This window comes from Rosa chinensis, chromosome 7, assembly GCF_002994745.2.
Source record: "Rosa chinensis cultivar Old Blush chromosome 7, RchiOBHm-V2, whole genome shotgun sequence".
Lineage (NCBI taxonomy): Eukaryota > Viridiplantae > Streptophyta > Magnoliopsida > Rosales > Rosaceae > Rosa > Rosa chinensis.
This window is the reverse complement of record NC_037094.1, coordinates 61,747,788-61,761,035: the sequence shown is the minus strand read 5'-3', so window position 1 is coordinate 61,761,035 and position 13,248 is coordinate 61,747,788.

Sequence of the window (13,248 nt, the reverse complement as noted above, 5' to 3'; positions counted from 1 at the left end):
GAAGGGCCCAGGGAAAAGTATATAAAAACGTTAGCGTGAGTGGACAAAAATAAATAATTGAAAGAAAAAGGGTTTTATACTTTTCCACAATTATCTCAATAAAACTCCCGATGCATGCAATAATTAAGAAAAGACCGACTAGCCCCGCTAGTCAAGAACAACAACAAAGAATATGGGGAAAATGGGTTCACCATACGGGAATGGAGCCCCTCAGGCTCAACCTACCCTCGACTGCCACTCACACATAGATTGTGCGAGGAGGAGAACTAATAACCTCAACTTCCATTCACACAGAGATTGTGTGAGGAGGAGAATATCACCTCGACTACCACCCACGTGAGGAGGAGAAAGCTACCTCACTGCCACTCACAAACACAAAGTAAGTGAGGAGGAGACCTATTCACATGACCCGCGTATGGTGAGGAAGGAGATCGTCCAAAGCCAGTAAATCTGTATAATTTCCCCACTTATCTCACGAAATAAGAATCCAAGTGTATAAAGACGTGACCCCGCACGCCAAGATCATCTCAAGTTCCAATATAAGTAGGGTATAAAGAAGTATAAAGTTTTGCTTCCTCGAATTCTTATTTCGTAAATCTCTTAAAAAGCTCCAAGAGCTGAATATAAATATAAAATCAATAGTATAAATTTCCGAATCCGCATAAAACAAAATCCTCAAATCGAGCATAACGAATCTTAATTCAAAAGTTCAAACCAATAAAACATTCAATAATCCAAACCAAAATAAAATGCTCGATAAATAGTTGTTAAATCAATAACTTAAAACTTGCGGAATTTAATTTGCATGCATCAATTAAAATCAAAGGTCCACTCACGATATACGGCTAACGTGGTATCCAAGCGTAAGGATCCTCGTCGAGCGATAGGTCGGTATCACGTCCTGTACACAATTAGAATCCGTAAACAACAAATTGCTAAATATTTACGATAATCAATAATTAAATCTCAAAACCCAAAACCTCAACTTCTCCAATCCTCTTCCACACCCAATCAAACTTCACCATTAATATCCATCCGTCGATTGATGTATTCCATATCGGAACAAGGGAAATCCGAAGGTCGGATTCCCACAATTCAACAACCGAAACTCCCAAACTTCGGAAATTCACAAACAATTCCAAACTCCTCCAAAATTCACCAAACTTCACACACAAGCTCTATGATAATTATAGAATTTAACTAGCCAGAAATTGAAATTAAAAAGCTACCCTAGCCGCCGTTACAGCCGCCCACAGTGGCGGCGCCGCCGCCACTGCCACCAACTCCAATGGACACCAAAATTTGACAGTAGCACATTCTCAACACACTGATTCAACTTCTCAACTACAACATTCCCAAATAACAATTAAAAACGGCCGAAATCGATCAATGAACAAAAACCCAGAAATCCTCAAGAACCCTAGAATTTCAATTCGTCGATTCGGCATCTACACAACAAATCGTGATACAAGGCCATAGGGGAAATGATCAGTGATGAAAACCGAACCTTCGACGGCGAGATGGGGACCGGAGGTGGCCGGAATCGCCGGAAATCGGCAAAAACTTCAAACTGCAGCCGGGGGGAATTTGGCTTCGATCCGAGCTTTTCCGGTCAAATCGTCGAAAACCAAGGTTACTAGGGTGATGGGAGGGAGGAGGCGCTCCTCTGATGACCGGTTGCACGCCGGTTGGTGGCCGGAAAGCGGTAAATCGAAGGGAGAAAGAAAAAGGGCCGAACGGAGAAGAGAGAGGTCGGGGGAGAGGAGAGAGAAAGAGGAAGGGGTGGGTTTCCGGAAATGGAAACCTACCTCGGTAATTTTCTATTTTTATCAAAATTTTACCATGAACAGTAACTTCCTTATTTCGCTCATAACTTTCGCATACGAACTCCGATTTTTACGCACTACATATGCACGCGCTCGGTTTAACGTCCCCAACAACTTTCATGAAGGAAATTTTCTCAAATTTTGACCCGAACAAAAAGTCGACTTTTAGGGCCACTAAACGTACTGAAACGATAGTAAAAGTGAAAATAAAAGTCGTTTACCGTCCAAATGACTAGTAAACGGGTAATTGAGATACGGGACGTTACAACATCACCAATTATGATGGAGTTTCTATCCCACGTCTCATGTACACTGGTGTAAGTTTCATAGAGCTCTATATTCTCAGGAATAGGTTCTGACGTTGAGGCGTCCCCCAACGATAACCATAACCAGGAAGATACTCATGAGACGGATTTTGAGTGTCGATGATCAAAGCATTGGAATGTGCCAAAGTATCCTTCGAACTCACGGGCCTCCCACGCATCCTAGCTGGGGCCATGGCCTATAACGCCAGAGTGCCACTTTCTTTGGCATTGGTGCCATGCCTACCTCCGTGTAGGGTGGCGCTACGTCCTCTCGTAGGGACGTCCTTCCTTGTAGGCATGTTTGCAGCATATTTGTGTGATCTCGTCACTTTAATAGGGATCGAGATGAGACATAGTGGGGACAGGCCACGACAATCCCTGTCGTTCCTGCTGAAAATCCATGTTCTTATCTCCCCCGAACGATGGGAAGACTGTCTCATCATAGTGACAACCCGCAAATCTAGCGGTAATGAGATGCCTGGCAAGGGCATTAAGTGGCGGACGTAGTTGCCCATTCGTCTGTAAGGGCCTATCATAGAGCGCTGTGGCGGCGCAATTGGCACATAAATGGCTTACTCAAATATGTGTAAGTACGATACTTGTACCCAATCACGAGCTGTAACGCAGAGGTACATTGAGTGGCGGTGGGTCGTAAACGAATTAGCATAGCTGCATGCGATATTGCATCACCCCAAGCGGATAGAAAGAGATTGGTGCGCATTACCCATGTCTGGACTATCATCGTAGTCGTTTCCACAAGACCAGTTGGGTGTACATGGGAATGTGATGTCCACCATCAGTCCCATTGCAATATCCATCGAAAGTCTTTCGATGTAAACTCTCTAGCATAGTCAAATCCAATTGACTGAATATGATGATTTGGGGAGTGAGCCCGTTGTCATATGATATGTGCTAGGAGTGTAGCATAAGCGGCATTACAAGTGGACAATGCACGATACGTGACCAGCGTGTTTGCGTGTCAACCAACATCATGAGATATTTAAACGTCCGCAAGTTGGTTGAATCAGTCCATAGAATCCCCATGGATTAGATGTAAGAACAGAATGAGTATTTTCATATCCTTTGCGTAGGACGGTCTCAGTCCTAATTTCCCGAAGGAACTGGCTTTGCAAAATGAGTGAGAGGCCTTAGAAGCGACCAATGATCATCATATCATGACCAGGATGACCTACCCTATCGTGACAAAACCAATATGTGTCTAAATCCAAGAGATCTTCTCTCATAACTTTATTAGATTTAATAGCTTGAATAGTGACATAGAGTCCACTAGAGAGATACATAAACTTCTCTAAGATGCGCCTTTGTTCACAGTCGTTAAAGGTATTTGCAAAGGAATTCATCTCCGTTCTCTACATGCGTTTTCGCATGAAATCCATTGGCTATTCATAGGGCAATTTGCCCTAAGTGCTTAGAGAGTTTCTGTGACAGTAATTAAGGTGCCATTTGGCGAGTGGAACTTGGGCTATTCCATGTCCTTGAATTAATATTGATGGCCCAGCCATCGTAGTCACAAATTAATATGCTCAGAATCAAAATAGAGTCATAATGAAAAGAACTCGAAATTTTATTCATAAGCCAATGGAGTACATCATTGTTTCTTTGATCAAAGAAAGTCTAATCCAATAAACTAGTTAATGCAAAACAATGGTAGTCGTCTAACTCCTTTCGGTATTTCCAATGTAAATGTGACTAGGTGAGTAGAGAGATGTCAGTGGAGCAAAGCTCGCTTAAGTACCACTTATCTCAAAACCTTCCTAAACATCACACTTGCATTGAGTATGCCTACTTTGAAGAAGGACTAATATCATTGGCATCTACTACAAAAGTAATATGGCAATCGCCTACATCTCTTGGAAAAAAAAAAGACTTAATCAAAATCGCCAGTTTCTGGGTCTTGATCCTTATAGTCTTCCACCCTTAGATCGAGATCGCCATCTTGATCTTCTTGTTCCATGTAATTTGCTTCCCTTGCTTCACGATACGTCTTGTATGCGTTTGCAACATTCTGGGGTGTTGTACATGCTTTGGCCCAATGTTTAGTTGATCCACATCGAAAACAAACATCATTATGGTCAGGCTCCCTTGATCGAGGCGCCATTGGGGCGCGATTTGGACGACCTATGCTCTTGGTGGCGTTACCACTATGGTCGGAGGCTCTGCCTCTCTCTCTCTCTTCACACGTTGACCTCCACGGTTCCGTGCACGCCTCTCTCGGCGATTTCCTTCCTCTTTAGGGCTAACATATGGACCAGAATGTCCAGAATTGTCCCTACTCTTAGGGTTTCGCTCCTTGCGTCCTCCATTGGGGGCGCGACTATAGTTAGACTCCGGAATAGGCTTAGTTCCCACGGGTCTAGCATTATAGTTCTTCACAAGAATATTGTCGTGCTTTTCAGCTACGTTCATGGCGCCAATGAGCTCATGAAACCTTGTGATACGTCCTACATTTACATCAATCCGATAATTCTTTGAAATCATCAGTGCAGAAACGGGGAAGGTAGAGAGAGTCTTCTCGATCAACATCGTATCAGTTATGGTTTGGCCACAAAACTCCATAAGAGACTTGATAGGAAGAGCTTCTGAATTATAATCAAGCACAGACTTGAAATCACAAAAGTGGAGGCTATGCTATCGCACTTCTAAATCGGGAAGCAGGGAGTCACGAACATTGCCAAATTGCTGCTCAAGTTCTACCCATAGCTTTCTTAGGTCTTCCTCATTGAGGTATTCATTTTGGAGCGCGTCATTCATGTGCCTTGTCATGAGAATTATGGCTTTAGCTTGTTTTGCTTCAAAAGCAGTAGCTTGCTCAATGAGACCACGTTCTGACTAGGCTCTTGGATGGCTTCCAGAAGTCCTTCAGCCTTAAGATGTTGGCGCACATCTCGGACCCATCTATGGTATCATGCGCCAGTTGTCTCTAGTGGAACAAAGTTCAACTTGTTCAGGTAACTCATCTTGAAAAACAACACAAGATTAGGGTTAGTTTCGGAGCGAAAAAGGCTACCATGAAAAACTATTAAATTTCTGAGCGTAGTCGCTTCCAAGAAAATCCGATTCCAAGAGGGGTTTTGGATTAGATCGAAACAACGATGTATGTGGTCGATCGTTTTCTTCTCAATAAACTCTAAGTTTGGAGGACTCTACAAGCTCCAAGCTTGGAGTGAGCACGAACCCCCACAGTTCAGCATTTGGTCTCCCCTATGTAGAAGAAAAGGGGGGGTAGAAGAAGGGATGTTGGAAGTCCCCGAGAAAAGAAGAAGAAATTAAAAAAAACTTCAAAAACGGGAACTTTTAGAAAAAAATTACCTTAAAAAGTGGCCGGAAAACTTGATCGAAAAGTTGGCCGGAAAAGTAGCCTGAAAAGTAGCCGGAAAAGTGTTGACCGGCGTTGACTGACCGTTGACCGGTGTGCTGAAGTGGCAGATCGGAGCTGACGTGGACACTGGTGCTGACTGGACGCTGACGTGGCAGTGCTGATATGGCGCCTGAGGTGGGTGACGTCAGTGGGCCACGTTGCTGGGCTTCTGGGCTGCGCTGTGCCTCTGGGCTTCGCTGCGCTTCTGGGCCTCGTCGATCCTTCTGGGTTGGGCTTACAGGGACAGCACTAGGGCAGAGAATCTGCAAGCTGAAGGTGAGGCGGCGGTTCAGGGCAGGTGGACTTCTGGCGAGCGGTTCAGTGACCTTTTGGCCGGTTTCGGGTTTCTGGGGTGGAGATGCTGCAGGTGGTGGAGTATGGCTGCAGCAGGTGGTGAGGAAGTCGTCGAACCGGGCAGAGAGGATTTCTTTATTTCCGGGGGCCGGTTCGAGTATTTTCCGACCGGTTCTGAAGGTGGCACCACCGGTTCTGACTTCCTGGAATTTGGATCTTCAAGGTGGGCGGCGGTGGTATCTGGAATTTGAAGGCTACGAATTTAGGGTTTCAGGGTTAGGGCTTCGTGCTAATAACGTGTTGTAGGGAATCAGAAATTGAGAGATAATCGCTGTGTATTCTCATTGATAATAGGGGTCTCTTTATATAGAGGATTACAATGTATAGAGATAGAATCATACAAGGAAAGATAATCTCTAGATTCCTCTAATTGAACCCTATTACCACTAGGTCAAGTAACCTAGAGTTTGGATTAAACACAAATAGAGATATCCTTAAACAGAAATTTATTTTATATCCAACAAGGAAATCCATATCAACAGAAATCCCAAAGAAACTGATGATATGGCATGTGTCATGTCATTTGGTAAGTAATTTTGGTACCAAGTTTTGGGATCCCTAGCACAACTCTTTTTTTTTTTTTAAGAAAAAAAAAACACATCTTCCTTAAACTACAATTAAAAAGAAAAAGAAAGAAAAAAAATCTACAACTGCAGACTTGTAGTTTTTTTTTTTTTTTTGAAATGACAGACTTGCAGTTAAGAGAGAAAAGTTTGAATAACTGCTCCATGTCTGGATAAATCATTTGTTTTTTAATTCTTTTTAATTTCAGTATTTATTAATTACCACCATGTCCTCCATCTACTAAATTGTGTATTTTTGGACTTTGATCAAAGAGGGGCAATTACTGTGATTTTAAAAATTTAACCATAAGCACTATTTACTTAATCTATATTATTATATTATTAAGAGAAGAAAAGAGGTTTTGCTAACTAAAGTAGACGTGAAAAGACGACTAAATCCTTAGACCATAAATTATTTAAAGGGTCATTGACCCAAAGCACCAAAATAAGGAAAAATCATCCCACTTACCCCAGCAAGAGTTTTTTATTCCCAATAACCCGATTTAAAATAAAATGACGATATTACCCTCGACCTAATTAAAAAACTACCATGTGCCACCATCATTCTCCCCTCCTCTCTCTGCAGACCGACAAGTGACACGTCTCTTTCTCTCTCTGCACACCGGCGACATCTCTCTCTCTCTCTGCACGCCGGCGACATCTCTCTCTCTCATGCTTTCGGCGAGCGCTCTCATCCCACTCTGATCCAGCGACATCTCTCTCTCTCTCCTCGCCGCCGTCTCCGATCGATGGACCTCCGCCGTCTTCTGTCTCTGATCTACTACTGGAAACTGATGTCAGTGAGTCTGAGAGATACAGTAGATGCAGCCCAGATGTGAGGGAGTCTGAGAGCTGTAGTAGCTTCTCGTGCAGGAGATTTGATACAGAAGGCGCTTCCAGCTTGATGAAGTTATTTCCGCGACTGGCTGCCTGGAGTTTTTATGTTCAGGCGCGTCAAGATTGGAGACGGATGCGGAGATTGGAGACGGTCGGAATTTGCAGGTGATGGTGAGAAGATTGGTGGCGTCGTCGTTCACGGTTGAACTCTGATTGGGTCGATGGTGTCGTTCACGGTTGAACTCAGATTGGGTGCCCAGAGCTTTTCTCTGGGTGCCCAAACCAATTTCTAGTTTTTTTTTTTTTTAAGTAACGGGACAGAAGGAAAGAAAAACAAGTTTTGAATGTCTATTGGCCCCCTAATAGACGTCTATTAGGGGTCAATAGACGTCTATTGGAGAGCAATAGACGTTTTTAAATTGATATAATTTATTCTTTTTTTTCTTTAAATAAAGTTTTATTTGCTGAGATTAATTCCCATTCTGGCGACTGAAAGTCCTATTGGGGGGCAATACATGGCTGATAGTCGTCTATTGGAGGCAATAGACGTCTATTAGGGGGCAATAGACCAAAAATTCTATTGGGGGGCAATACATGGTTGATAGACGTCTATTGGGGGGCAATAGACCTCTATTGCCCCTTATTGGTAGGCAATAGATGTCTATTGGGGTAATAAACATTTCCGGTGAGGTTTTTTGAAAGGTCCGATAGGTGGCGGTTGGTGACCGGAATCCGGCGGCCGGTGACCGGATTCCGGCGAAGTCTCCTATGGTTTCTCTCTCTCTCTTTCTCTAATTAACAAAGGGGTGAGGGGTAAAATGGTATTAAAAAAAAATTAAAAACAAAAAAAAAATGTTAATGGGGTATTAGGGAAGACTCCTTTAGAGTGTATTGGGTAAAAGGGAATTAAAAAAACTTAATGGGGTAAGTGGGAAAAAAATCCCTAGAAATGAGGTAAATGGACAAAAACCCTTATTTAAAAGTGTCTTTTAATAAATAGAGGACATAATCGTAATAAACAAAATAACCTAATAAAATTTTAATTTATTTTTCCAAAAATCCCTCTCTATATGGTGCAACATATTTGCTTATGACTAAGGCTAATGATCTATGAGTTTTTCTTCTTTCTCTCCTAGATGAATATCAATTTTCTTTATGCGATCATTACTTATATTTGTATGTATCTTTTATATAATATAATTGTTGAAAATTTATATTTCATATAAGACAATGAGAACTACATGTTCCATTACTCAAGACTCGAGTCCTCTGACTGAGTAGTCTTAGAACCTATGGTTCTATAGACATCACACGAATGTTTTTCTCGTGTGTTCCCTATGGGATCCATTGTTCATATATATGAACTCTTCGAAACCTTTATTTCGTATATGAATTTTTCATATAACATTCTGTTCTAATAATTATGGATCCTGATATATCTCATATTTTCTCTTTGTAGAAAGATGACGCATCTAACAAAATTGGACTTTGATCCTCTTAAAATTTCTGGCAAGAACTATTTGATGCTAAAATTCATCTTATGGCTAAAAACCTTGGAAATGCCATCACAGTGGACAATAAGTCATCTGTGCAAGATCCCGCCAAGCCTATGATTTTCTTGCGTTATCATCTTGATAAGATCCTAAAAGATGATTACCTTACGCTGAAATATCCACTTGGGATTTGGCAAGCAATGGCCGATCGATTTACTCACCAGAAAATAATTGTTCTATCTAGAGCACGATATGAATGGACGCATTTTGCGCCTTTAGAACTTTAAATCTGTCACTGATTTTCAATTCCTCTATACATATGATTACCTCCCAACTAAAATTATGTGGAGAATCTGTCAGTGAAGATAACAAGCTCAAAGTCTCTTATTTTTTATGGACAATGGAAAACATATTGATGACATGATCAGTGGCGGTTTTCTTGACACCGATTAATTTTTAGCCTATGTTTAGGCGTTTTTTTGTCTCTATTTATTTTATTTAGTCATTTGAAGCCTATGTTCTGGTCTTCATCTGTTTAATCACATTTATTATGTTTAAATTACATTTATTACAATTCTTTCATAACCGAACTTGTCATGAGAATTTGTTGTTACAATTATCATGATAATATTTTTAATTGCCATTATCTTGTAGTTATTGTTATTAATAACTCATTTTATTATCAATTTTATTATAATTCTCTGGTAATTATTGTTATATGTAACTCATTCTATTACCATTATTTGATACTTATCATAGTTATTTATTTTATTCTACCTCATATGATGTCTTATGATTATTTTTGTCATATCTACCTTATATGATTATGTCGTTTGTGAAAAAAATAACAAAATTATCTTTCCATCGCTAGGACTTGAACCCAGGTCTTTTTGGGTGAGAACCAAATATCCTAACCAACTACACTACAACAGTTTTTCGATTATTTTGTTATAATGTTATATTAATGCATGTATCAATTATTGACTCTAAATGAGTACCCCTCTATTTTTGGCATATGGTACTCACATATTGGTATCAACAATGTTAATTATGTTTCCAACATAATCGAGGTATGCATTTTCATAAGTTCGACAACTTCATTTTGATTTCCTATTATTATCTTATCTGATAATTTAAGTAAAATTGTCACTTTATAATGAGATCGAAACTACATGTTTCTTGATCCAATTACATGTGAACTTAAAATTCCTCCACTGATTGTTATACAATCAAACAGATTGAAACCTCTTGTTTCTTGATTTCCAATTATGTCAGGACCTTTGTCCCTTCTCTTTATGAGCACATGTGAACCTCTGTTCACTCCACTTTTAGAATATGCTTCTAATTGTGAAGACTCAAACCAAATGTTTTGAGTATGAGGGCTATGATTCCTAAATCTATTATTTATTGGAGTATATGCTTATACCCATATGGACTACTGTCCCAGACTCAAATTTGAGTATATAATTTTGACATTTGTTTTCAATGTCAAACAATAATGTGAACCACGTGTTCATTAATAAATTCAATTTGAACCATGAATGTTCATGATAAATATAATGACAAACATAGTTGTCTTGCATGCATATAATGCAATTATGGACATGATCCATTGCAATTGTTGATCATTTTTCACAATTGATGCTTCCAAAAGCTAAGGTAACAATCATCTCAAGAGCTGCAGATCTTGATTGATGGCCGACTCTAACTGAGCTCATATTATGTTACATATATGGAATACCATTGCATATATTGGTGATGAAATTTCCACCTACTTTATGTTGTATTAATCAACTATGAGTATACTACTGTATACTATATCATGAATTAAAAATTTCATTGAGCGAAATAAAAATTATTTTGGCGTGACGAATGTGTCTTTATTTTATCTACTATGTCATGTAGACTCATCTACATACATACTTTACATTGTTGTATAATACAACAACAGTTGCATACCTTCCTAATAAGGACATTATAATTTATCGCATAGTTGCGAGTTATCACTGTAATAGAACAATCCTCCAGCCATTAGGGGGAGAAATATCGTTTATAAAAAATGTGAATTGGTGTGAGATTTTATCTACCATATCTCATTTTAATTTTGAGAAAAAATATTAATTCATTATCTTCTTGACCTAAAAATTGGTTTGGACCCGCCACCTACCAATGGATTTTCAATCCAATATTTATGAACATATATTTTGTGTGGTCAAATCTGATAGTCTTTCCGCCGTTACGGGGAGAAAAGACTAATGTAACGGAGCGAATTTATGTGGAATATATCCACCAAGTCCAATGTTTCAAGCTCCCTGTAAGGGAAGATTATACAAGCCCTATAACACTCTTCATGAGGTTATACAAAGATCTACATTCTTGAATTAATTTGTCCTTCAGAGACAACAAATGCTAAAAGAGGCATGGGTACGTGATATGAATAAGCTTGTTATAGCTAATGCATGCATATATTTTGAATGTGTGATAGATCTCTAATTGATGATCATTGATGATATATCATCTGTTGTAGCTACTAAATATCATCAAGGGTTGTATACTACTATATTTTATTGTGTCGACAAATTATACTATTGGCCAATTGGAAAGAGGCAATTCCAATGAATTTGAATATTGTAAACGTGATGATATATTTGGACTTTATAACCCCTAAAATATATGAGAGTGTTCATTCCAGTGAATTAAAATCACTATGACACAAGTCTCTTTATAGAGACATGGGATTATCATTCTCTTTATTGACGAGAGACTTATGGCATGTTGTCTTGGCTAATATGAAGATCTTAAAGGAAAATTGCTAAAAGCAAATCCCCAAATCCTATGTGTCATTATAAGCATATTGCTTAATCAAATCCTTGACCCATTCATATTGCCAAAGGCAAGTCCATGAATGAATGAGCTTAAAGCTCACTCGTGGAATCAAAAGTCTAAAGCTCATACATACTCATTCAATTATGGTCAAAGTGACTTATTGCCTCAATGAGTACTATGACAAGACTAAAAATTCAAATTCGAATCATACTCATAATGTTGCAACATATTCTAACTTTCGCGAAGTTATGAATTTATCTAGAGCTCATATTGAGCCTATATGAAATTATTAATTACACAAATTGATATTTATAGCCAAGTACGTCATACTTAAATTTCAATGCTCGGATAAAGGTAAATGTGTCAATTGTTATTCCTTTACATTGTTTTTCTTTGCTAATATCTTTATCTATAATTTGAGCATATGAAATTGGTTTTACTTGAGGTAAGATTTATTATCATAGTTTATTGGTATTACCCTAACTTTTGCAGGAATTGCAATTCATGATGAGTCCCCTTTATGCAAAGCACACATGGTCTCACCTATGTAATCGACACACCATATCTAATATACATGGTGCATGTATTTTATTACATACATGACTGAAGCTTGCAACAATCAGGGGGAGCATTCAAAATTATGCTACCTAGGACATACGCGTGTTGTACTCTTTTTCTCCTTCGACCAGGATTATTTTTATCCCACTGGGTTTTTGTTACCTGGCAAGGTTTTTGATGAGACAACATTAAGCGCTTCCAACACCATATCATTTAGTGGTGGACATCCAAGGGGGAGTGTTATAAATATTACATAAATGTGGTTGTCCACTGTAAATATTCATTAGTTATGTCCTTATGCTGTAAACATTACTCCTATATAAAGGGGTCTAATGAGAATGAAATACACACTTCTACCTCCTCCTACATTTTGTTTCTCTATTCTATCTCTCTCTAATTCTCTAGTTTATAACACTCCCCACATTTTCTCCAATAATTTTTTTTTTTTTTTTTGAAAATTAAACACACACACAAAGTGTGTGTTTTGGTCTAGTTATAATTATCCAAACATATTAATACTGATAAGTGTGTTCAATTTTTATTCTCAAATAAAAAAATTAAAAAAAGTGTGTTCAATTTATACGTGTGTCCATTTTTATTATTTTCTTGAGCTTTTTACCAATAACTACAAAATGACATTATTATTTACCAATAGTAGAGTCTAAAACTAAAATCCCATGCGGCCAACAATTGCAACGGCCTGTTAGCCCATCCTAAAGAAAAACACTCAAAAATTACAAAAATTACCAAACATGCCACTCTCCCAAAATCAGAACGGTTCCAAAATCGAAACCATCCTAAAATCCAGATCCCAAAATCAGAATGGTTCCAAAATCAAAACCGTCTCAAAATCCAGATCCTCCCTAAATCGAGGCGAAGCTAGGCAACAAAGCAGCCGGCGAAGCGAGGCTGTGAAGCGAGGCTGCGAAGCTAGGCTGCGAAGCTAGGCGACGAATCAGCCGACCAAGTGAGAGGCGAAGCGGGGCTGCGACGCTAGGGGGAAAAGTAGCCGGCAAAGCAAGCGGCAAAGAGAGGGTGCGAAGCTAGGCGGCAAAGAAGCCAGCGAAGCGAGGGCGCGACCCTGGTGGCTAGTCTTCTGCGAAGCTA